General features: G+C 45.4%; 1 protein-coding gene across 8 annotated transcripts in view; it reads left to right on the forward strand.

Annotated features, from left to right (window-relative positions):
• LOC8037831 (plasma membrane calcium-transporting ATPase 3) overlaps window positions 1-26,867 on the forward strand; it is a 393,495-nt gene that overhangs the window by 184,761 nt on the left and 181,867 nt on the right. For 2 of the 8 annotated variants that reach the window (XM_040501883.2, XM_029992236.3), the window contains exon 1: window positions 21,838-22,160. The exons of the other annotated variants lie outside the window; for them this stretch is intronic. The gene's annotated coding sequence lies outside the window, so the exon portion shown is untranslated. Of the gene's footprint in view, window positions 1-21,837; window positions 22,161-26,867 lie in introns of those variants that run through there. 8 annotated transcript variants of the gene reach the window in all.

Genomic DNA, 26,867 nt, shown 5'->3' on the forward strand with positions numbered 1-26,867 from the left:
GCATGGCGCCGCCGCGCCTGCGCGAAGGCCCCGAATCGTCAGTGACCCTGCCGGGAGATCCACGAAGCCCGAGCTAATGTTGGCCGCCTTGGCTGGCCCCATTCTTCCACTCTGCTGTCATCCCTTAAATGTTATATTGCTTCGTGCATACGAACTGCTGCCCCCATAAATCCATCCGTTTTGCACGAATATCCATAAAATGATTCCACCGGCGCATGCGGGAAGAAACACTTTAATTAATTTTATTAGTTAGATTGCAGATTTGTTTTAAATATACGAGGCGTTTTACATACGCATGAATTTAATAAAAAAAATTACTACTGGAAATAGTTTAAAAATATATTTATTCCTTCCGAATAACGAGTGCGGCAGCGGCGTACATTAGGGTATGGGGTACGAGCGTAAAGCGATGATTAGCGAATAAATGGCTTTAAAAACAAATAATTTGCTTTTTTTTTAAATTTTTGACTGGGCTGTCAGATTACAGCAAAGTAGAAGTTTGGGCTAGTTGGTTCATGATCAGTATATACAGCGCCAAAAAACGACAGGACAAAGACGAGAGTAAACAGGACGAGCGCCTCGTCCTGTTTACTCTCGTCTTTGTCCTGTCGTTTTTTGGCGGTGTCAGATTACAATTGGAGATTTGTTGCCTATCATACAAATATGCTGTAGCCCATGTTCCATTTGAGAAGAGTGACCTATTTTTCGCGCTATTTATTGGCAGAATTAATCTGTCCTTAATTAGGAAAATAAAAAGAAAAGCCTGAAAGTTCCGCGCCTTAGGAGGCATCAGAGTGTGGTGCACCGTTTCTTGGACCAGGTGTAGGGGGATCAGTGGCCGAGGGTGTTAGCGCACCACGGCAGCTTGGGAGCAGGAAATGTCACTGGATCCTGGGAAAGTAGTGCCAAGCTCCCCGCATGGCCTGCCATTTCGATTCATTGAATGACCAGTTTCGCTTTGGCCTCTCCATTCTCGGTGAGCCGATCTAAATTTGCTGGTCAGGGTAGCTTTACAGGAACGTTTCTCGAATACCGAGATTTTGTTGACCACACAACGGCGGAACAAACGCACAATGTCGCACCGCAACCACTTGCGGTGCCGGTACTTGGAGGAATCTAAAAATAATTTTCCCGTCCTCAAATACGTATGAAGAACAATACCATTGTAAGAGATCCGTGTAAATACGCATGATTGATAAGCGGATTGCATTTTCAGCGCCAAAGACGCGCATTTTAGCGAGGGAGGCTTTTAGTACGATGATGCTCCATAGCGATTTCGGTACGACTGTTTTAAACGAAGCTTTCGAAGCTACGAAAGTTTGAATGGACTGAAATCGCAATTTTCGTAGCAACTAAGACCGATCAGGTAATCACATTGCAAAGGCCGTCTGTATTTTAGTACCCGTGTGTGTCCGGCTAGCAGGCGGGGCGCTCCTTTTGCGGCTCCTTTTGCGGCATCCAGTCATTTTAAAAGAGCGGTGCAACGATATTCAGTTGGAATGTTTTTCACTTGACACGAGCTTACTGGCACACCTGGGACTCAAGGATACTCACACTCAACGCGACTGGCCAAGAAACTCCTTTGTTGCGGTGTAATTTCAAATATAAAAGCGATCATTTTCATTCAATCTCTCCTTTGCAAAATTTGATGACGTAACGTGGGGATCGCAGTAGACCCAAGTGACAATATTTGAATGCGGTTCATAGATTGGACCCGAGCATTGCGTGTGCACTCGACTTGGGCTCGTGATAATTGCTAGCTCGAGAAGCATTCGGGTAGTGACCCGTGTCCAATCGCTGCAACGACGACAACAGCCGAGCCATAACAATGTCGGGAACTCAGCGCGTGTCCTGCGCTTTGCCAACCCCAGCGCGTGGCTATGATCAACACTGGCGGCATATAATCGGCTCCAGATCACGAAGCCGCTTGTTCTGGCTGCGAGTTGAGGGGGTGAACGCTGCTCGATTTTCTTTAATTTTTTTTCTGGGACTTCCAGTGCGTGGGGTGAAAAACGAACACGTGTTTCATAGGTCATTAACGCTAGGGATCCGTTTTAAGCGGTATTTGCGCAAAGTACAAAAATTGTTGCATCACTCCTTTAAGTCCTGGTGGAGGGAACGTTTGAGCCGCAGAACCCAGGAATCCTGGGTTCAATCCATATCCTGCCCTTTTTCAATCTAGGTGAGTATCGTACTGGCGTGGGTCGCGTATCGCCACTGCTGGATGCACGTTGAAAATCCCAGGATAGCAGTCGTGCTGCAGTGACTATTTGCGATTTTTAACATGTATTTTTGAACCTACTTTCATGGCATCTTCCTTAAATCGGCAGGCGCTATTAATTTCTGATTCGTTCGAGGAGGCTGGCGAGCCAAGTCGCCGTCACAGCTTTCTGTTCTAGTCGCTAGGTGCCGTCGATTTCACTGGAGTCGCGAATATTTCTCATCTACAGCAAAAACTAGTCTCGCTACTCCTTAAAAGGCAGACCGACCTTACGCTGCCTAAAGATAAACGTCTAATTTGCTCTTTTTTTTTTTTCTTTTCTTTTTGCTACCACTAGTTGTAAATTCGACCCACGATTACTGGCTGTCGGCCCCCGCGGCGGAGGCAGACGTCACTTCTGGGTGAGACTTCCGGCGGTCATTTAATTATCATTTTGTCAATCACATTTTCTTACAGTTTAAATCTGCGATATAATTTCGTGCAGCGGAACTTGTCTTCCGAACTCTTAACTGTTGAGACATAGTTTGACGACGGGCCACAAATTTGTAGTCAGAGTCGCTAAACTCGTCAAACACAAAGATTCTTCGTGCTATGAAATAGTGGGGGGAGGAGCCGAAAGAGTGCCGCGAAGTTCTCTTTCCTCACAAATCTGCAGATCTGTCTATCTTGGTGACGTTTTTCATTGTAATGTACAAAAAATCCCTACCACTCCCTAGGCGCCGGACAAGAGCAGCACGAAAGAGCGCGCGGAGACGACTGTGGTTCATACGTGTGACGTGACTACAAAGATTATCAGCTGCGACCAAAATGTTTGATGGCCTCTAAAAAGCACGATGGAGGCTTCGGGTAATTGCGTTCTGAAATTAACATCGTCGAGGTTGACTGTCTTATAATTTTTTTTTTATTTCCGCCGATAAAACAGAATTTACTGTAAAACGTCCCTTCAGGTTTTTTTTTTTTTTTTTTTTTGTTTTTTTCATTTCTGTCGGCCTTTTGGTTGTGATCAAAGTGTAGCCCGACGTGGTTAGGGCAAAACCAGTCGACGAGCGTGTTCCGTTTTTGGGCGGATTTCGCGTCCGGGCAGTTGTCCTCCCATCGACGGGATGAAATCGTTTTACTTTTTTTTTCTAAGTAGTGACTATTGGCCACGTAGGCTACCAAAAGCGTCGGTGTGGACGGCTTCCCAAGATTAGCCAAAGTGGGATAAATTCTGCTTTCATCAACGGAAATAAGAGAAATGCCGGGTTGTCAATATTGATGGGGATGTTTTAAGAACGCGATGCCTCCAAGCTTCCACTGCACACAATCAAGATTGTCACCGTCGATTCGATTGAATTTGTCGTTCACAACTGACAATCCTGACCCTGACCGCAAGGATAGGAACAATAAAAGGGCGTCACTCATCGCGCCTGCTTGCTACGAGCCCTAGCACGAGCTTCTCGCTTGAAAGTCTGTCATGGCTGCTCTTCAGTTCAAGGAACGCGAACCATTTCAATTCCAGAACTTCTAGAACCATTATTTTGAAAATTGCACGCTGTGCTGTTCCTCGTCGTCACTCGGTTGGGACACCTCTAAGCATGGGCGTCGAAACAAGGGGAAGGGGGGGGGGCGATTTACCCCCCCCCCCCTTCCCCGGGTGGCTTCGAAAGGGGAGGCAAGGGACATAAGGGGAAATGGGGGGGAGGCGATCGCCCCAGCCCCCGTTGGCGTTACATCTTTCAAACACTACAGATGTGACTATACACACCACTTGCGTGTGACCCCGATAGCGTTGTTGACAGTGACGTAAAATGAGCTCTAAAGCCGCGTACACCGCGCACGGCTCCACAATATCTTGAAGCTCGATCTTCGCCTCGATACGAAGCGACGATTCTGGCCTCAAACAACTCCTTCCCGAGGTTGTGAAACGTCACTTTGACGTCACTAATAACTTCCACAAACGAAGATATTGTGACGAGAAGGTTCAGAATATTCGCACCTCGCCTTGGGACAGTCTAGACAACATTGACTCTAATGCGGCGTAGAGATGTAGGGACTTGCGGTCGCGACGTCATCACTGCAGCCGTTCAGTCGGCTGACCCCACGGTGCTGCTCGCGCGAGCTCCTATGAAGCTCTCTACGACTTGGTGTTTCACCATATCACTGGAATTCGAGCGCCGAGAGTGCTTGGATGATTGACATCTCGTCCCGCGTGACGTCATTGTCGCAAGAGTCCAATCACCACGCTCTGCGACCTTCGGCCCCAACTTTGTGTTTGACGAGTTTAGCGACCCAGGATGTGCCAGCTGAGTCGGGTATTAAACAGTTATTTAGAGGAGTTGATCTAATTCAGTGATTCATTCTAAGCGGTATTTGCGCAAAGAACAAAAAACCGTTGCATCGCGCCTTCAAAGGGGTGATGGAACGATATTGAGTTGTAATGTTCATGACTTTGTAGAGGCGTGCTGGTCCTAGTCTGGCCCAAGTATACTCGCACAGACCGCCACCGATTCAGAAGCTTCTTTGTCGCGGTGAATTTGCGAGGATAAAAAGGGAACTATTTCTCTCAGTCTTGCCTTCGCAAAAGCTGGATGACGTAAGTCTGGGATCGAAACCACCCGCCGAACGATAATCGAGCGCGGCTCATGAATTGGACACGAGAATTGCTTGAGCACTCGACTTTGTCTCGTAATAATCAATGCCTCGGTGGACACTCGGGTGGCGGCTCGTGTCCAGTTAATCCGGAGATGAGAATTGCCGACCTCTAACAATTCCTGGAGCTCAGCACGCGTCTTCTACTTTGCCCACCCCTGCGCGGGGCTATGATTGACGTTGGCGACATAGGATAGGCACCAAACCACGTGGCCGCTAGTTCTGGTTCCGAGTTGAGGGGATGAACGATGCTCACATTTCTCAAATTTATTTGCCGACTGCCATTGCTTAGAAAGAAAAACTAAGGCAAGTTTATTCAGTTGTTAACGTTAGACAGCGATTCTGAGTAGTATTTAGCTCACATAGAGAAATCGTTTCATTGCCCCTTTAATTCAGCGACAGCTGGTCAAGAGGGGACTGATGGCAAAGATTGAACAGCCGCTGAAGCCTCGCTAATGGTTGAGGTTTCTTCTGATAGCGCGGCAGGTCTTGTACACCATGCGCTCGCCTGGGTTATTTCGTATTGTCCGCGACTGTACACACATAGGTCTCACACTTACACTTAAACAAACAAAAAATTGTTGCTGAAATCCCTGCGCATATTGTCGTTGAAATGCGATGCCGACTTGAACTGCGTAAACGTTTTTCTTTTATTAAGCTGCATAGAAGCTGCTGTGGAAATTCCATTTTTCGTGACGTCCGTGAAGTCTTTTATAATGCTTAATAACAATTCATATAATTTGTTGTCTGGCTGTTTGCTTCCTGCGGTCGGGCCGTCCGCGTCCTACCAACGACTTCGTTTGCAGCATTACGGCAATTAAATTTTTTTTTACTGTATGTATATACACATTATATGCATATCAACATAATAAGATATTTGGAAACTGTATTTGCCTTTCAAAAGAAAAAATCGGAGAACACCTTAGCGCTTCTTATGAGCTGTGAATGCGAAAGCACGCCGCCTGTGACGTACTGCTTCTGCCTCGCGTTGACGAAGAGCCTCGTCCTCTTGCCGTCTGAGACGCTTTGAATCGCGATCCGCTTGCGTCTCACGCTTTCGAAAGGCTTTGTTCTGTATCTAAGCGCGTTGCACCGCTGCTCGTTCCGCCCGCCGTGTATTCGGAGACTGGACAACGATGGTGGATTTTGCTGCCTGCCACCTCACTCGCTGTGCTGCGTTATTCCGCTCCCTTAGTTCGCCGACGATGTACATAGATGCTTGAGGCGCCGCCATGTATGTCGGCGTCGAGAAGAGCAGATCCGACCGAGCGCGCTCCACCGTGTTCCTTTTACCGGCGCGCTGCCGGCGCGTAAAGCCCCTTCACGTTTCAAAAGTAGCGTAAGGTGTGTCGATGCACGAGACACGTGGAACGTGCAGCCCTTGGAAAGATCATGACGGCACAGCGCAGTACTGAGTTAGAATTCAGACGTCATGTTTTTCCTAGAAGTGGCGCGCGGTACGTGTGTCGAGCATTTCCAGAACAATGAATGGCGCCACTTTTCCCAGGATAGAGGGGCTTTACCGGCGCGTATACAGTTCCTGTATAGGCTCCCTACCGGAGCCAGAGTTGCGCGTTTGATTCCACGTTCCGCGTGCCGCCCTCGCCGCTATTCGCCGAGATCCGATCACGTGAGGAGCCGTATCAAGTGTCGTGGAGCAAAGTAGACGTTGCACGCGCCCTGGCGTACGCTCCCCGGCTTTTGAGCGCCCCGCGCGCCTCGAACGCGCGGCGCTGCTATTCGCCGAATTCAGTCACGTGAGGAGTTGTATCCACATGCCATGCATGAACGCGCAACTCTGGCTCCCGTAGGAGCCTATACAGGAACTTTACCGGCGCGGGTCCCGCAGCGCCATGGGGTGGCGTTCCTTGAAACTATGACGCACGCCAGGCAATGGGAGCCTATCCATCAAATCGCTGCCACAGACTACAGGCTTCGCTACATTGGGACAGGGGAATTTAGGTGCCGTTTGGCGCGTGGCTTCAAAAGCTGATAACGCTGGTTCGCTCCATGGGGCAGGTAATGCCTTTGCATTTTTATATAATATCACGTTCGTCGGGCGTATTACCCAGTGTATGCATAATTGAAGTAGGTGTATAACAGATGCGCGTAGACTTCTCGCTGGTTGCAAACCAAGCCACGGTCGCGTTAGTGCGTAGGGTTTTCTCATAAATGCTGCCGCATATAATATACCGACACATGCGGCGTACGCGACAAGACAATAAAACGAACAAGGTCACGTCATATAAAGGGGAGTGTGTCCCCAGCAAAGAAGCTGCGGAACGACCCATTAGTCAGCCGAGTCCATGTGTCGTACCCGCCATTATTTGCGTAGCTTCTGCTCCCGCAAATAAAACGTGCTTAGCGAGCCGTTGGCTTGGCCGCCGCGCTCGGTAAGAAGGCGCCGAATTTGCCCCCTAAATCCGCCCTGTGCTTGTTTTCACTCTCTCCGTTTGTTGACGCAAACCGATCACGTGATCTAGGCGAACCAACGAGAAGCGCCCGGGGAAACCTCGTTTCCCCACTGAAAATATCCCGAGAGATGTCCGTCCAAGGTCGCCCCGAGGGGATTATTCCTAGAGGGGGATCGGATTTCCTGCCTCGTCACCTAACGCTTTGTTTAGCGTGGCGGTTGAAAAAACGGCAATCGGGTTGATTGAGTAGCCTTTTGATGACGGAGCTATTTCAGATCTCGGACAGAACAAACAGTTTCGCGATTTGATGGAGCCCGAACTCGGTCCTTCGGAACAACAAATAAAAGGCCCGTGGTTTTGGGGGGGGGGGGGGGGGGGGATACGGTTACGTGCGGTTGGTGGAGTGCTATTTTGAAGGGTCACTCGAACGCCAGGATAATCCACTCAACGAAATAAGCAACGTTACGAGTTAATGACTCGCTTCTTTCAGTGGGAGTTAGAGAGAGGACTGCAAACAGCGGCTTACCTACTCTTGAACCGCGCTCACCCTGTTAACACATCATACACAAGACAGTTTGCAGAAACTTTATGAGGCGCGTTTTGCTGCACACATGACGACAGGTTTATCTGCGCCTGAAACATGATCGAAGCATGGTTTCTGTTTACACACACGTGTGCTCCGAACATGTCTTCAGGCAGTTTTTGCATGGCCAACGTGACCCTCATAAAGAAGGAGAAAACACGCCTTCTGCTCATCGTCTTTTGTATGAGGTGTTAGCAGTGTGACTTTGGCTTTTTAGGCTACAGCGCAGAAAACGCATAATCGCAAACATACATATACATCCAAAAAAGTGACGTGGAGAACAGGTACGCATTTTCTCGTTTTAATATTACATTAAAGCTAACCATGAAAAAAGAGGGAGCGAACTTTAGAAAACACGCCATTTGTGATTTATTTTGGAAATTGACGAACTCGAGCTTTGATTCTCAAGAGAAGCCATCTGCAGGGCTATGGATGCTGGGAGTATTACAGCATCATGCGCCAGCGCCGTTATCTGAGTAACCGAGAATTGTTGTTGGTATTCTTGACGTCACCGAAACCTGCGAACAGCTCAGTCTGTCACAGTGACCGATATACATACTTCCTCGCGCTGAACAAGCTACCTCTCATCATACAACGACGAACGTCTCCAAATTTACCGAGCGACAAAAACGATGAAATCTACCGAACGGCTCCTGAACGTGCAACCGGTAATGCATTCCTAACAGTTTCACATGTTTTGATATCATACGTCGGAAGCACCACTTTCATATTTTTTTTAGTAACAGCAGATACATTATCATTATCTTCCTTAGTCATGAGCCCATCCTATTTTCTGAAAACATATTTCATGTTTTTAAAAGGTGTTTAGATCCTCTAGCACCTTAAGTTACCGAGCAACACAGATCTCACATTGAGCAATATAATATACGTAACAGTACGTGCGAGTGAAGCCGAAGCTGCAAGCATGAGTATGTTGCTCTGAATAATGCTTGAACTGCACGAAGGGGAGTGCTTAGCAAGGGTGCTGAAAGCTGGGAGCTTGCCCTCGTAGCTTCTGCGACGCTCCCACTTAAAGCAAAACGGACTAGGATCATTACGTTACGCATTACTCAAGCGTTTTATTCGCGTACTATATTATTGAAGCTCTTTGGACTTCATGCCACTAACCTTCTGTCAATCTTTCAATCAGATTACACGAATTCTATTCCGTGTACTATACCCTCTTTTGCGTGCACCTGTCGTCTCTAATGCTCCATGGTAACCTCGCGTACGACAACGTTTTCATCTCCGCCTCTTTAAAATTCCTTGCCGCGCCGCTTTTTTAATACGCTTGACACCTCCCCCCTCGACAACACAGGTCAGCAGCCGTCAACACGGACACGCGCGTCCTCCCAAAAAGGGAAACAACAAAGCAGCCATCCCAAATCAAACGAGTACACTTTTTTTTTTTCGCCAACGGACGTTACGGTATGCGGTATGCCAGAGAAGAACGAAATAATAGAGAGCTGCGCCATGTTGATGCTAGCCAAATGTCTTTTTTTTTTCTTTTTCAATGTGTGAAATTGGTTCGAAGAAAAAGGACAAAAAAAAAAAAGGTTTAGGGAAGCAGGAGGAGCAGGAGAAGGAGGGAGGCACGCGCGACTGCAGTGCCCTCGCTTCGTGGAGCGGCATTCCCGGGCACTGTCGCGTCGGAGCTATCGATTTCCAATTACGTGGTTGCCGCTGTACGCAAATGCAGTTTGCCGGAAGGGGGGAACTGCAAGGCCGCAGGAACTTACCCTCTTTTGTTTATTTTTTTATTGGTTTTTACTCGTCTTTGCCTCTATTCTTTATCGTTTCGGGGTTCAGTATGGGAAAAAGACCCTCTTCCCATTCTTCTGCTTCTTCCCTGTCAGGGAAGTCGGTGGCTTGTCGCGCTGAAATTTAAGGTTTAAACGTGGCGACAAGGTTATACTACGTTAGAAGGACTTCTCGAACCTGTTCCGTGGATGCCTGGTTGAGGGAGTGTTATTTCTTGCGCGCCGAGTGTATTAAGAGGAGATCTGCGATCATGGGAGGAAATCAAGAAAAAGATGAAGTGTTCTCGTACGAGCTGACCGGGAGAAGGAGGGATGGCTCGGTGCGCGTCTTTCGCGGGTGTTTTCCATGACTTGGGTACACCAGTTAACGCCGAAGTGCCCTTGTTCTTTTTGCAGTGCACCACAAGATAGAATCTCCGCGTGAGACTGACAGTATTCCTGAATACAAAACAAACTAGAGAAAAGAGCTTCAGTCGTCGTTTCTTGTAGTATCGTATTCTACACGTGCTGAACGCGTACATGGTTACAACCGGCTTACTATTAGTAAACTCACATGAGGACTACGAGTCATCTACGGAATGCTGAAATATGAGTAAAAACATTAGATATTTAGATCTATGTTTTTTCTATTTATCGAAGCGATCTTCGGAATCACTTCAATATCAAACTCTCGTATGCTGAACTGTGTTATTTTTTTAGTATATTTTTCTTTTCTATTTTGTGTGTGGGACGAGCATATAACAAATGGTAGCCTCCTCTTCGTTGAGTTTATTGCTAGGACAGTTTAAAATAAAGTAACGACTGTGAAACCGAAATTATAAACGAGCTATCATTTGGCAGTGATGGAGAGACGACTGTGCTGATAAATGTTCCGCGGAAAATAAATGTATACGACTGACGGCCAGCGTTGCGATCATAGTTCGCTTTTGCTGATCGTTTCGTCGTTGCGAAAATCTCAACCAGACGGTAGGCCTACTTCACCGTGCGCATTTCGAAAGTGGCGCCTGAAGTGAAGTCGAACAGCTTTTTATGATGGGCATTGTCTACGTTTTCTTCCCGACACTACAGAGATGTTCTGTGACTCTAGGTTTATGGCCGACAGCACTGATTGGTATATTTTTCCGAAAAGGTTTTGATAAGTATAATTAGGTATTAATGGCTGAGTCGGACTTCGAAATCGGTTGTTGCTGTGTATAAGGTCAACTAAACAGCTGCATCAGTACACCCAACCAGTTTTCAGCGTGCCACTACTACTACTACGACTAGGACATCTACGACAGATGACTACTAAGTGATGTGATATCTGGGCGTTTGGTTTTACCTGCCACCGCTGCCTTTGTTTTTATTATATTTTTTTCCCGAAAACATACGACTCCAACTGGCATGTTATGTGAAAGCAAGGGCACATGTCTCACGGTACTTGTCGGCAGAAGACCTAGGGTTTGAATGAGCACTCCCGCAAAGAAGGTGTATTCCTAAGGCCACGAAATCGCTCCAGTGGCTTCTGCAACTATGAAATTGTTTGATTGGAACAGATGCACATTTTATTCAGAAAATAGTTTTTACCGACAGGCACTAATGAAATCCCAAGCACGCCGAGCAAATGTACGGATAAAAAAAAAGAAGAAAAAACACCCGCTTGCTAGCATTAGATTCCACTTTAGAGTCCTATAAATGTAGGGAATGAAATCTGCCAGCTTGAGTGAATGCGTCTCCGCCTCGCGGGCTTACCTGTGCCTACAAAAACACCTCCGAAGGCTATAACTTGTAGCCTCTACCGCGTGCCCTTCCTAAACTGAAGTCGAGTATAATAAATAGTGACTAAACGACAAGCTGGTAATATTTAAGAAAAAAATATATAGAATTTGTTTGAAGTGCAAAACGGAATGAGGAAAAAAAAATGAAAGCTAGAAAGGGAGAAAAAATGAAGATAGTTCAGACCAAAAACAAGAAGGATACACAGGCGGAAGACATCTTGTATATTCTTCGTGTGGTGCAATGAATCCCGTTTCTTTCTTTCGTTTTCTCTTTCTTTATTCATGGGTTTCTTTCTTATTTCTGCGTGTGTCTGTTTCCGGGAGCGCGGCGACGATTTTTCCTTCGGCCCAGAAAGCCGCAAGGACGCTACTACAGAACACTTGCAATCCTCGCCATGAAAAATTCCGCCCTGACCGCCTCCGAGGCTGAAGGGCCGTTTGACAAAGGATGAGGCCAATGCAAAGGCAGGCAACGGGTCCCCTCCGTCTGCCTCTGCTCGTCGTTGCCAGAGCGTCGCTGAGCAAGTTCCCGTTTTTCCCCATGTTTCCCTCTTCCTTCCGAGTAATTCTGCTTTCTCTCTTCCGTCTCTCTTTCGGCGTTATCTTGTTGCTCGTCGTTTTTTTTTTTTTTTTTAATTTTTTTTGGGAACGTTGGAGATTTTGTTGAAAGCGTCGCAAAGGATAAGTCCTTGCTATGGACTTCATTTATCGTCGCATAATGTTTTAAAGACTTCAAAAAAAATATGAAAAAAAAGCGAGTTTGTTTTTGCGCACAGTAGACACCTATAATCACTGACCTGATTAAAACGTCAGGGAGGTCCTTTGGATGCCCCGTCAGCTTTAATAACACTTAGGTGTTTCGCTAGCTTCGAGCGTGAAGCACGGGGGAAGGCAACTGCGCATGCTGGAGGCTTGGAATGCAAAGGACACGCCTTGTCGTTTTCTTCCGTATAGTTCCCTCAGCCTCTAAGTCTAAGCTGACAGTGTGCTGGAAGCAACGTGCTCGTAAGACCAGACACACGTCTATCTGTCGTCACGTGATCTCGCTCCGGTCTATATCAACGAGCAAAAAGAGGGTTCAGGTGATTGGTCTGCGGAGCACAGAGGCCCCAGCGCAGCGGCTTTAGGCTGCGCGTGCGACAAAGTGTTATCCAAAGCGAAAAACGCTCGCGCAGGAGATGACTCATCAGTAAAACTCCTAACCTGTCACTACACCGTGCCTGTCACCGACTGAAATATTCATTTGGACAGCTGATTTCAGTCACACCGAGTAGGAGTTCTGGGTCTGCTCTCTTTGTGGTCTGAAATGATCCCTTAGATTCGAGGCAGACTCACGTAATGTTTCAATATGCTCAAAGATTTTGCTGTCTAAATTAATCTAGGAAAAGTATCAAGTTAAAAAAAAAACTATAGTATTTTTTAGTATCAATAAGACGATACTGATATAAAAACAGACATTCAGCCTTGCCTCTCGTCGTCCTTCGGTCGTCCTCACACGCGTTGGGGCTGTTGGTGAGAAAAACAACAACAGCAGCAGCAATGACAACAAAAACTGTGCGCGAACGTACTATTTTTTATTTGCCAGGAGGCAGCTCTGTCACACCGGAAGTCGCGTTTATAAGCCCCGTATCCTGCTCCCTTGGCGCGCTCCTTTGACATGAAACCCGCTTTTCTCCGAGCGGTCCCGCAGGTTTTCTTAGTAGGTAGCATCATGGCGGACGCAATAAGAATAAAAAAGCAGAAAAAAAAATAGGGAAGAATTTGTAAAAAATAAAAGGGAGCGAGCCAGGCAGACCGCTACCCCGAATGGAGGCTTCTTATCGCTTTTACGATGGCAGAAGCTTCCTATCCAGCGGCAGCCCCGTGAACGAGACGAGGAGCGATTTCGCTCTGACTCTCACTCGATCCCACTTAGGTTTGCTCGCACCTTCCCCTCCTCGCCCTCCTTCCTCCGTCCCCCTCTCCCTTTCCTCCCCTCCGTCTTTCTCCTCCACTCCGTTTAGCACTCCTTTATCTCGGACTGCCGGCCCGTTGTTCTGCCTCCCGTTTGGATCGTCATCGTCTCGCTTCACACGCATTATTCTCTCCTCTCTCTCCTCTCTCCCAGGACCCGCGCACCCTGCTGCACTTTTAATTTTCCGCCGAAAGCTGCGTGAGATTGGTTTCGGAACCTTACTTCCCGAAACGGCTGTATCTCGGGGCTTTTTTTTTTTTTTTTTTTTTACTTTCAGTTTTTTGCAATCCAAAAAAAAAAAAAGGTCTAATATTGTTTTGTTTTTCTAGCTTGTCTAGCTATCGTCTTACAGCCATTTCTGCCCTTCACCTGTTTGGCTTCTGTGCTGCTTGTCAATGGGCCCTCTTTCCATTTTCGCCTAGGTCGGAGCAATTTTAGTGTGTGCCGATGTTGGAGTATGTTTATTGCGGTGTGGGTGTCATTGATCTTCGATCAGTTATTACTGTTCTTGATAAAGGACGTGACTTGGGAAGTACGGGTGATACGTTTCAAGGTGTGTAGTTTTCTTTTTGATAGAAGCAGAATTTTTATGTAGCAGAGCTGGGCTCCTATTAAATATGATCAATCAGTACATAGCTGCTATACTGGGAAAAAATATATTAAGAGGGCGAGTTCTAGACATATCACATTACTCAGCTGTAATATATGAATAATTAATGAACTATAGCATTTCTATGACAACCGCTATAGAGCCCTCCATTTCCCCTGAGAACACTAAAGCGAGTGTTTCGTGCGAGTCTTCCTTCTCGATTGCGAAGAAGTATTTTGGGACCTCATACATCTATCGACAGTAGAAAACCAGAGGTCAAATCGTACTTTAACATCTACCTGTCTCCGGCCTATCGTTTACGTCTATTTAGGTGTTTATGGCAGAACTTTTTTAATATTTCCGAACTTCCAATATGGAGTCATAGCGTTCTGGGACAATTCGCTGATATAATGACGAAGTGGACATTCGGCAAGCCTTGCGGTGGTACCCTTTTCCTGCGGCGTCTAAATGATTATTAAGCGACAACTAATGCCGAGGCCAAGTTCATCTGCTTCTTTTTGCAGGGGTTGTGGTGACGTCAGAACGCCGAGCTCTGATTGGTTCTGAATGAAGTATAGTGGTAATAGACCTCAAGGCAGCTTGCTTTGAGCTCTACCCACTATCCTTCAATTAGAGCCAACCAGAACTCGACGCCTCCCTGGCGTCGGTACAACCCCTTCAAATGAAGCAGGCGAACTTGCGCTATGCATAGGTCGAGACAAGATCGACACAACATTGGGATAGCGAAAAAAGCGGCTTTAAACACCACGTTTGACAACAAGTCGGATATCACTGCTCGAATTTCTCGAAGCCTACGTTCGTTGCGTTTGTTTTCTGACTGGTTATTGGTAAAGCTCCCCTCGGATACTATACTCCGTTTGATCATACGAGGAACCACAGTGGACGCTACAAGTCAGCCAATCCAACGCTGCGAAAGAATCACGTGACTCCGTCCCTTGCGCTTCGCTGCATCCCTTCAGAAGATAGCGTGACACACGTACGCACGAACGCACACACAAAAAAATTCAGATCAGACGTTTGCGTTTAAAACGGTAAGGTTGGTCTGATTTTGAAATGTGGCGACACTAGTTCACGCTGTAGAACAGTGGTTCTTCACCTTTCGCGTACCCCTTGTGGATCGGCGAAAATAATGGAGGACCCTGTTCGTGGTGAGGGAAAAGGAAAGGTATAGGTTAATTATGATAATGATTTATTAAGTCGATATAACTAAGCGCTAGTGTGAAGTAGTCTCCTCTCTGACATACGTACGAGAAAGCTGACCCGAAAATTGGAACGTTTCTTCACAATCTGAAAAAAAAAGAAAAAAGAGAGGACAACATTTATTGCCTGTCTTGATGAGAAGGCAGGGCTTCGCGGACCCGTAGAATGTCTTCGCGGACCCCTATTTGAGAGGCACCTCTGTAGAAAATAAATCTAGCCAGTGTAATAGGACAGCTAGCCTAAGGTCTTGAAAGCGCATCACGCGGTAGTGACACACGACCGCAGATAGGTACAATGCTCACATGGTATTAGAATGGTTTTTATGGTCCGCAACGTCTTCCGCGGTCCATTGTAAGGTGAAACGGAGTATAAAGACTCTTCTTTTGTCTTTATATCTCAATGAGTCCTGTTTTTATGCATACTTCATTAATAGACGTACGTTTAAAACGAAGCGATGCGGTATCGAAAGAAAGGACCGCTATAATGCGCGGAAGTAATTTCGTCCCGGCTTTCTCGATTTCATTTCGTGTTCCGTGACAACGGTATTCACCGTCGCACCCGTAGGTGTGCGTGTCGGCGCGGTGGGCGCATGTGTGCGTGTAGTGGCAGGGCATCCCCTGTGTTTGCCCTTTCGACGTTATTACTCGAAACACCCCGCGGCGCATTTGTTTTAATTTTTTCTTTCCCAACCGCCTTCCTGCACTCTTAATGTTTTGGTCCCGCTTCGAATAATATATATTTTTTTTTTCTTTCAGGGAGAGAAAAAAAGTGTGTGGGGGGGGGGGGGGGGGGGGAGAGGGGGGGGGGGGTGGCGGCAGAGTGATCGCGCTTCAAAGTAGCAAGTTGTGCTTGTCCCTGGAATGCAACTCGGAGAAGGCAAGAAATATATATATATATATATATATATATATATATATATATATATATATATATATATATATATATATATATATATATATATATATATCGAGAACACAGCAAGTCGCGAAACGATTTGGAAGGATGGAAAAAATAACAATTACCGCAAGAAAGAAATAAAAAAAAAAAAAAGGAAAAGGGAGTGGCGGTAGTGTGTGAGAAAGAGCGAAACAAAAATAAGTGCATTCTGTTCAAAAGCTAAGCGTAGCATTGCGCAGGTCACAACACGAAGAAATCATAGCAAAATGGAGAAATAAGGTTGGGGGAAAAATGCATAGATGTAATTGAAGAGGAAAAGATCGAGAGCTCTTTGTGTGCTGGTGTTGAATCGAAATGAAATCGCGTCTTCATATTTTTCGTTGTCGTATCTTTCATTTTGACGTTGCTCGTATATCGAATCACAACGGCGTTTACTTTGTGCGTTTATGCGCGTGCGGACCACGCTGAACTCATCAGAAAATCTGCGCGTTTTGGTCATAGCCAATTTTTTTTAACGCGGAAAAATAATATTGGATATCGAAACTCGTATGATCGCGCGTTTAACGTCGCGCTGCGGAAGAGCTAGAAAAAAACAATAAAAAAAAACTATGAAATTACAGAAGTGTTGCCCGATTCGCGAGATTCGTCCAATACCGGAAACAACGACGCGAACCAAACGCCACAAACGCCATCTAGCGGTCGCAACTTCGACGAACCGAAGAGTCGGCAAATCGGACGAAACCTCGGAGCCACGGAGGAAAGGCCGCCCGTACGGACGCGAGCGACACAGTCCCAGTAGCGCTATCTGCGCTTGGCTCTCTCTCCTCCCGCAAAACAAATTACGCCGCGCACAAAAGCCAGCCACAGAGCTATGCGCAGAGTGAATAAATGTTCTGCCTCCGTTCCTCGTGGTCGTTGTTCGCTGCTTTCGGAATGGGTTTCTTCCTGCAAACGGCGGGCGAGGTGAGCGGTGCTCCCACACTCCCCCGCTCACATTCCGTCGCTCGCCGCCTTTGCGGGGACAGTTTCGGGCCTTTTCTTTCTCTTTTGCGTGTTTGTCTCGGTTTTTCTTTTCTCTGTATCCACCCTCTCTGTTCGTAGTTTCGGGCGCCCGACCCCCGAACGAGAGCACGCGCCACGAAATGTCGGGTTGGGGACGCCGAGATTGTTGCCTGGTTTGCTGGTGTGCTTCATTTGCGTTCGAGCAGTAACCACCCTCCTCCTCTTCCTTCCTCCTTCCCAACCTCTTTCCCTTCATTTCTTTTTTTTTTTTTTTTTTTGTTACCTCAGATTTTATTTGCCCATTTACGTATTGTGCGCTGTCCGGAATTTAAAAGAAAAGAAACTAAACGAGTAAGATAATAAGGAAGGGAGGGGAACTGCGAATTTCAGATAGCACATTGTTGCCGCCTCTTTAGTTTATTAATTTTTTTTATTTCGTTTTTTTTGTGTGGTGCTTTTTGGTTGTTTATTTGTGAACTTGTTGGTGTTGTCGGTATATTGTAGTTGCTATAGTTACTGCTAGCTCACCATTTGGGAATTTACTTCACGGTGTATTTCGACGCTCCTCCTCGGCACCGTCGTGACATGTACAAAGAAGGCGGCACTTCCTTTTTTTTTTGTTCTCGCTCATATTGGAAAAGATAGTGAACGACGTCGCAGTTTTGTTTGTTTCAATTGGTCGCAGGAACGTACATTTCCAGTAAAGCTAAAATGACTACTAATATACGGGGAGGGGGGGAAGGGGCTAGGAAAAGGGGGTGCTGGTAATGGTGGTGGTAGTAAGGAAACGAGATTAAGAATGGCGTGTATGATATGAGAAATACTGAAAGCCTTTGTTTTACGTTTTATACAAAAGCGCTATCACTGACTTCTTTCTCTGCCGTTCGAGAAGAGAGCGGCGCTGGGTTTGCTATTGCGTATAGCCCAAAGTGTTAGCACCTACGTGTGCGTGCGTGTGTTTACTCATGCATGTATGTATGTGTGCATGAGTGTGTGAGTGACTGAGTGACTTAGTGAGTATGCGTGAGTGTGCCTGTGTGTGCGTGTGTATGTGCGCGCGCGCAGGCACTGATTTAACGCAGCCGTCGTAAAAAGATTCCTCTTTAATTTTTTTTTTTCAATCCTATAACGGTCTTCTTTCATGTTGTAGTTAATTTTCTTGTGAGTTTTTTTTATGGACTTTCAGATTCATACTACGGGGAGGAAAGTGGCATGCGACCGGACGGAAATTGAACGATTTTTTTTGTGAATAAATTATTTTATGATTCGAAAGGAAGAGGGGGGAACAAAGGAGAGGAGGAAGTTGAACGTTCACGGGGGGGGGGGGGGGGGGGGGGGGGCAACACAGGACGGAGTTAATATACGAGAGGTTCATGATATTGATTGGAGAATATCGTTAATCGAAACGATTTAAGAAGACGGCTGGAAAACGCTGAATTGTCGAGATTGTCAGATTGCCCGACTTTCTCCCTTTCTTTTCTGCTTTTTATCGAGACGGAATTTTCTCTCTTCTTCTCCTTCGTCGCTCTTCGTTCTTAAGTTTGAATCTAACAATTATTTGAATAAACACTGCGAAGAGGAATGCTTCAATTTGATATTTGATGAACGCTGTGGATTTTAAATGACATTTCAAACACACTGCCTACATATTCATTGTTATTCTATCATTTGAATTAAACTTGACGTGTCTAAATAAATAAAAACACGATGATAAAAAAAAGGTACATCGAGTTACCGATACTTTATAAAAGAATTCATTTCCACCTGCACAATTCAATTTAAATAACTTTGCTTTGTAGTATTTGTGGAAAAAAAAAAGAGTTGAGGTGTTGGGGAGTAACGTTCGAATTTTCAATGTTGTTTATTTCAGAATCGTTTAGTAATAATACAAAAAGTACAAAACCTTTCTCACGAACTTACATCTAAGCTGAAAAGGACGTTCTTCTCTGGTGCAATGCAAATGTTTGTTTTAATGCTCGTGCATTACCAGAACCGTCGATAACGTACGTTCGAGCTCTCTAATTTCACAACCGAGCAGTACACGCGCGAATTCACGTGAGTTGCATATAACATTCACCGGTGGGGGTTCTTTTTTTCGTAATAATGCATAAGATGCATTCGCCAGGTTTTTAATCGCTATTCGTTAATGGTGGGCAGCCGTATAACTCTCTGCGTTAAAGAAAAAAACTAAATTATACAACTGCCGTTTAAATGAAGCAAGAGGCGAGACACGTTCTTTGCTCCTTAAACACCTGAGCGATTAGAAAATTGTAAGAAGAAACAAAAATAGATGATGGATGATATACCTTTACTTGAGCGGGGGCGTGGCTACGAGAACTGGCAGCGAAGTGTGACGTCATCCCGTGTCACGTGACGATTAGGCTCCCGCTTCGGCCCGGCGCCTTGAGCTTCTGAAGGTCATCATCGACGCTTCCTTTGTTTGCGCCTGGGCAAACGAGGAAGGGTTAAAAAAAGCACCGGGGAAAATAAATATAACGCAAGCGGAAAGCGCTGGCAGGCGTTCAGGCAATCGCGCATTCGCTCTTCGGGGCGCATGTTTCGTCTTGGGGTATCTCACACTCCTGATATTTGACAATATACTTAATTCGTCTCGTGTTGAGTCAGAGCTACGGGAAATTGGAATAATTTCGAAGTTCCGCAAGCATTCTATTGGCTTTGTTTGTTAGTTCCAAGTTGCATCCAACAACCTAATGATGTCTCCCACAAAAAGCATATGGTATACTAAAAAAAGGAAACGCACACACACACACACATGTATAAATATATATATATATATATATATATATATAGAGAGAGAGAGAGAGAGAGAGAGAGGGAGAAATACACGGGTTCCATTAGCGACAACCGGTTAAAGTTTTATAGTCACTGACATTTTAAGAAACTCAGTTATTACGTTCACGCATTCTGCTTCATGGTGCCTTCTTTGCCGTTCTTATTGGCCAACAGCGGCGCAATCTCAACAACCGCGAAGATATAACGAGGTGTTCAGACTCAAGTTGTCAGTTCGCATAGAAGACACGAAGACCTGCAAACTCAAACACCAATAACGCAAGGTCAAGGCACAGTGTCTATACACTTGATTAGTTTAACCACGGTAACAGCTAACGTACAGAGATACAAAGAGCGCCGTGGCGTTGCCCTTTTAGCGCTGCTTTATTGACCTGATCGGCTCGTAGCATCAGCTACAACCTAGCGTAAGGTTAAAGGGATCCTAGTTTTGGTTATTCGAAAGTGAGTGCTGATTTTAACGTTTAATCCCATTATTAAACGGGCACACGTAATTGCAGTTGTCACACTATACATTTGGACAACGTTCTGTGGCTATGCAGTCAAAGCGATAGCACGTGCGATTGTGCATCTTGGGCGCCCGTCAAAGTTGTGCTCGCGCGCTCTTCACTGAAATCTTTTGAAATAGCTGGCCGAAAGTATAGTGCGGCAACTATGGGGAAGCTGAACTGCAGTTAAGGGTTTCCGTGAAACGGGGGTTAAATAGAGGTTGCAACTTATTGAGATCATGTTTGTGCACACATAAATATATGTAAGGTAAAGGTTTACGTAAGCACTCAGAGTTGCCAGGTATCTTACATTATAAAACAGCAAAATAATAAATCGTCATATGCATGCGATGTAAACAAAACTTAGCAATCTTAGACAATGCTATGTAAATCGTAACACACTTTTTTTTCTGGCTAGGAGCATATGTGACCTAAAAAATACTTTAATAATCCAGCATTAAAAAAAACGAAAGAAAGAAAATTAAATTGTACATATTTATACGAAGTTCAAAATTGTGTAACATAACTGAAGAATATACATGTATCTTTTAACTTTCCTCTGGTTGTTTTGCATTTGAAATAGGTACATTTCCTGTGTTTTCTGGGTTAAAAGACTTCCATAAATAAAAAGGTGTATAAAAATACAACTATTTAAATGTGTCGTAATTTTCATTTTTAATATAAAACAACTTCCTTTCGGACCATTTATTGCGCCCAATGATGACGTACAGTATTGCTCGATCAATATTCCAATTTAGGTGCTGCCGGGAACGCGAGGTTTGTTTCTCCTCATACACACCCTTCGTGCGGAGCAGCATCATTATAACTTGCAGGAGGTCCGTGGGTGACGCGTTCGATGGCGATTTGGCATCAAATTAAATATATAGATCCTGTCAGTTGAAGTATTTTATGGATTAATTCTTTACTTTAAATTAGCCCTATTGTTTTCGTAATTGACCAAATTGAGCGCTGAGAGTTACCTGATTGAAATGAAAGGATTTGCCGAATCGTGCATCGATGTTCAAAAAAAAAAAAAAATGAAGCAAATATGCTAAGGTTTCGCATGTGCTTCTTCGCTGCGGTGCTTTAAAATAAACAAAAAAGCTAAAGTGTAAAAGAAACACTGACGGCCGTTTGATTTTGCAGTGCGGAAAACGGAGAACTTATTTTCTTTTCATTTTGGGGCCTGGGAAACGTGGGTCCTCGAACTACATTGTATAACTTTCGACCCCTTGCTCGTTTCGCTTAAAAGCGAGACGCAGCTGGAAAGCAACAGTAGAAATTAACCTACGCAAAGGAGAAACAAAAAGTCTTCTGGGGTCTTCGATTCGATCAGCGAGCGGAACATAAAGCAAACTAACAGCCACACATCCCACTCTCCATACGGGGCCGTCCCTCCTCCCCAAGCGGCCCCAGGCCAAGAGCGGCCGGAGTTTATTTTAAAATTCCTTTAATGCTCCCTCCTCCACCGAGACGGCCTCCCCTCTCCCTCGCCGCGGCCTCCTCTCCCTCGGTTTCCCGGCTCCGCTCTTCCCGGCGTGCCTCGCTCGCTCCAAGATGGCGGAGCAGGGTTCCCGGGACCTCCGTGCGGACGGCGCGTCGGCGCAGCCCCTGCTCTGCGGGCGCGCTCCCGTCGGCAGCTAGGACTCGGAAACGGCTCGCGGCATTGCGCCGCGTCCCCTGCGCGACCCCTGTGACGGGACCGGTCCCCGGTGTGCGCCCCGCGCGGCTCCGCAACAATCCGCCCGGACGGACTGCCCGAGCGCGGAAGCCATTGCGGCAGCGCTGCCCACGGCGCCCTTGCAGCACCAGCGCAGCCCAAGGCGCATGCCGAGGTGAGTGCGCATGCGTGGGACACTGCCGCCGGCTCCCCTGCAGCCATGGCTCCTTCCTCGGCCCAGGGCTCTCCGCGTGTTGCTCTTTCTGCCTGCTCGAGCCGTCTGCTACACGAACGGGACTGCCCCAGTTCTTGGCCGAATCGCGGGCAATCCCAGACCGAATCGGCGTTTTTTCAGTCCCTTTTTTCACGGGGAAAAGGCGATGTGGTGGAGGCGCCTTTTCCGCGAAGCTTACGGAGACGGATTCGGAGGTGTTCGTTAAAAAGGTTCGCGGCTGTCTGCTTCGCGTATTCGGCGCCCACTGCCTTTTTTTTTTTTCTTCGCGTGCTCACGAACATTTTTCTTTTTCTGCTTTCTTGTCAACCTGTGAGCTACGACACGCACGAAGGGTACAGTAAAATACCCCTGGAAGTAAGTTGTGTTCGCGTTTAGGGTTCGAATTCCACCTGCTACGCTCGTGTTCTCTCGCTCCTGCGGATGGCTCCGGGGCACGGATAAAGTTGGGCTTGGAGTCGGTCGCGTTAGACATGGCCGTACCGCGGTGAAGCCACCCCTTTTCTGGCGTCGACCTCGTCGAGACGGTGCCCTTGAAAAAAAAAAAAAAAAAGTGACAATGGCCGCGGGTTACGTTGTTCTGCCTCTTTTGTTCCGGAATTAATTGATCGACTTTTGCAGACGGTCTTTTTTTAATGCGTTGGAGGATAGCTTCGGACCCAGTAGCAACCTGTAAAGGGTTCCTTGGTTTCATCGCTAGGCCTCGTGCCGAAATGGTGCTGCTCTCGCTTATTCTTTTTTGTGCTCTCTCCAGCTTTCGTTTTGGTTTGCTCCTTTGAGAAAATAATTTCACTGGTGAAGTTCACTAAATGTCAGTATGTCTGGAACATTCTTTATACGTTTCTGCAGTGTTTGCGCTGGCAACAAAAATAATCGGTCGTAGGGTGGATTCTATTGTTGCAGGTTTAGCGTAACATGGCAAGAAGCGGCATGTCATCCCGCGCACGTCGAGGTGCAGTAAGGCTGCATGGCTTAACATGTTTCACATGCTTAGGCGGGGAGCTCTCCAGAATTCTAAACGTAAAAGTTTAAATATCTGAGAGCTGGAATTGGAGGTCATGGTGGGTCATCTCACGGCCTTGAGAATCCACAAACACACTGGGAATACAAAAACTTGAGTACCCAATGAAACAAAAAATAGCACATCAACAAGTCTGAAACGGGTGCCGAAGGGTCGTCCAGTAAAATAATTGAGTAGATTTTTTTTTTTTTTTTTATGCGGGCGAAGAGAGACACTGTCCAGACACCACAATAGCCTTCCCCTTAAACCGAACGAAGCTGAAAGCAGACAGGGTTGGATGTCTCCCAGTTTTGCACCCACAACGCAACCCACCGAAGGTTACACAAATACCCAGACACATCCGGGATGCTTCCGAGCAGGCGTGTGCTGCTTGCGTTTGTGTGTGTATTGCTTTTTATTTTTTCTTCTCGTAAATACGTCGGCGGCGTGACAGCTAAGCACTCGGTGCACGGAGGAAGGAGTGAGGCTGGAACCATGGATCTGTTATTTTTCTTTTAAGTGTATTTTGTTTCTTTTTCTGTCGTCACTTTTTTTCTTTTTTTTTTTTTTTTAGGGATGTTATGAAGTCACATCTATTACCGTTTTTGTTTGTCAGCTTCTATCGCTTGTTGACGCGAGGAGGCAAGGTTTTGATTGAAGACACGGCGTGTCCACGTAACGAATCGCCCTCGCTTGCAACCCAAGGAGCAAGAAAGAGAGAGAGAGAGGGGGAAAGTGGAAAGGGAAAGAGCAACGCACCTTTCGGCAGAAATGTTGCATGTCATTCATTGCGTCTTTGTGTTTGTCGTCCGTTATCCCTGTCTCATTTTTGTTTTTGTTAATTGCTGTTATTTAATGCGTTTTTTTTTTTGTTTTTTGTAGCGATGTGGTTTAGTGTGCGGAGCGTTTGAGGCTATTCTAATCATAGCTGGCGTTACAGCTCTAAGAGGGGCGCCGGGAAAGGGGCGGGGGCGAAACTGATGAGCTCATTTTCGGCTTGCTAATGAACTGGCGGCTCGTTCGGGGTCCTTGTGGGAAATACCCGAGAAGACCGCGTTTACAAAGTTAGAACATCCTTCGTGTGGCGGGTCAGGCTGCGGATGTTGTTTCGTAGTATTTCTCGTCACTCGCGCTCTTGGGGTGCCGTGGTTTTCTAAAAAAAAAACCTCGGAACAGCGAGGAAAGCAGCTTTTCAACTTCACTAGCGAGTCTTGATATATACGTATAAATAGTGCGGCGGTATTGATTAAAAATAGCGTGTAGTAAAAGATCGATGGAGGAGCGGGTGTTACATTGTTTTGTAGCAGTAGCTTCACTCTATTTGCACGTCTGTCATTTGGTTGATGATTTCGATCGATCGCTCTATTTTAATACTGTTTGAAATGAAAAACGCATTTTTATGTGAGTGTGGAGGATGCGGAATACAAGGGAAATCTGTTGTGTTCTTTTTTTTTTATAAGTACTTTGTACTATCGAATTTTTATATTTATTTTGTCTCACATGTTCACACTGGTATATTAAATTTCTGTAAGAATTAAATGTTTTTAGTAAGTGTCATTATTTCTTCTAAATGCGCATTGGTTGCTGTTGATTATGGATCTCGCAAATATTTTTTTTTGCGAACAATGATAGGTTACATTACTCGCCGTATTACTTTTTACATTACTTATCACATCATTTGTCACGTTACATTACTTAGGATGGACTAAATTACGCATCAGTGTATATTTTATTATTATGCAGGCACTTCATCTCCGTAGTTAATCATTTGAAATTTTCTCGCCTTCCTTGTAACGTGATCGATTTCTACATCAAAACGAAGTTGCGTTTACAGACTGTAAATCAGGCTTCTCCTATTACACCAGAGCACAAGGAAAAGCGCGTAACCCAATGGGAAGTGTATCTTTTTTTTTTTTCTTCCCTTTGTATCTGTTTTTTTTTTCAATTTTTTTTTGGTAATATGTCGATTACATTCTTCTACCGCACATTACTACTTAATTTATGTTATTCAATAGATTACTTCGAATTTAATAAAATCCTAATCGAAAACGTTACAGGAAGACCGCAAATAACCTCCCGAGTTTAGCGGTGTCATATGCGGGGAAGCTATATACCACCCAGATTCGTTTGGAAATTTTATATAAGTCGTGAAGTTGCTGGCTTGATTTTGATATAATAATAATAATAATAATAATAATAATAATAATAATAATAATAATAATAATAATAACCACAACTGTGGATGCACGTACAATTCAACTCAGCCTTCTGGAGTAAACGCTAAAATTCTGATGAATTATTCAGCGTTAATAAACATTTTATTCGCCATATATTAGCTTATTACTAAGCTGACAGAATTGTGGACACCGGTAATCATAACGTTGTGTTTTTGAGGATATGCAATTATAAAAAAAAACTCAAGCAAGAAATAAAAAAAAAAAAAACTACATTTATATCACTGCATTTTTTTCGCGCTTTTGTGTCCTCTGTTTGCTTTTTTAAATATTTTTCTTTTACCGATTTTGTCATCTCAAGTCCCGAAAATGTAGAATAGACACCGTTGAATGTGAATTTTATGTTAATAAAATTAGCTCCAATTCATTATGACGAATCGTGTTAGAAATAAATGCCGAAAACCTGAAACTTTACCGTAAAGCTAGAGGTGTTTCTAAAAACACAACTGGTATGTGTGCTTTATTTTTTTTTCACCTGCCTTCTACGAGGTGCGGTGTCAGCATGACAAAGGACATTCAGGAATACATTTATTTGTTATAAACACACACACACACACACTCACACAAGCACACACACACACACTCACACAAGCACACACACGCACACACACACACGCACACGCACACACGCACACACTCACACAAGCACACACACACGCACGCACCCACGTACACACGCACACACACACACATACACACACACTGAAAACTGCAAGAAACATGTTTGAAATTATTTCAGAAACGCCGAGGAATCTCTCGACAGGGAGGAAACGCGAACTATTCAGTATTTAAAAACTTAATCGCATCAGGCGTGTGTGTGTCGCGCAATTTACATAAATAAAAATATTGAGTACTATTCTCGAACCCTGCACGACATAAAGTACTACCACCCCCGGTGGCGGGGGTTGTATGTCACGCAGAAAATGAGTCAGCCTAGCCTGCATTCTGGCAATTGCTCATCCGATGCTGCAGACAACAGCGAGAAACAGGAAACAGTAAAAAAAAAAAACATTTCAATGTTTTACCAAGTTTGGCTCTCTCCCTGCGTAAACACTGTCGCAAAAAAAAAAAAAAAATATATATATATATATATATATATATATATTGTGCAGTGATGTAGCCAATGTATCGTCGTTTTTGTTTTTCAGCAGACATGTGGCATGATGGTAGCATGTGAAGCGTATGTACAACGCCGTACGTATAGCAGGTCGGATTAGTCGTCTTTAAGGTGTGAGTGTTTGCTGCTCCGCTCGGACAGCGCCATATCGTGAGTCCTCCCGAAATCTGCATGCGAGAGTGGAGGGTGTGACGTCAGCAAGGAAGACCGCTTTCCACCGCCTCGTGCCAACACCGCCATGAAGACAGGGCCGTAGTGCTGAATTATATGGCGTCATCAGGGAAGGCCATCGCTGGACA

The sequence above is a fragment of the Ixodes scapularis genome, unplaced genomic scaffold (genome assembly GCF_016920785.2).
Source record: "Ixodes scapularis isolate PalLabHiFi unplaced genomic scaffold, ASM1692078v2 PGA_scaffold2__306_contigs__length_199485367, whole genome shotgun sequence".
NCBI lineage: Eukaryota > Metazoa > Arthropoda > Arachnida > Ixodida > Ixodidae > Ixodes > Ixodes scapularis.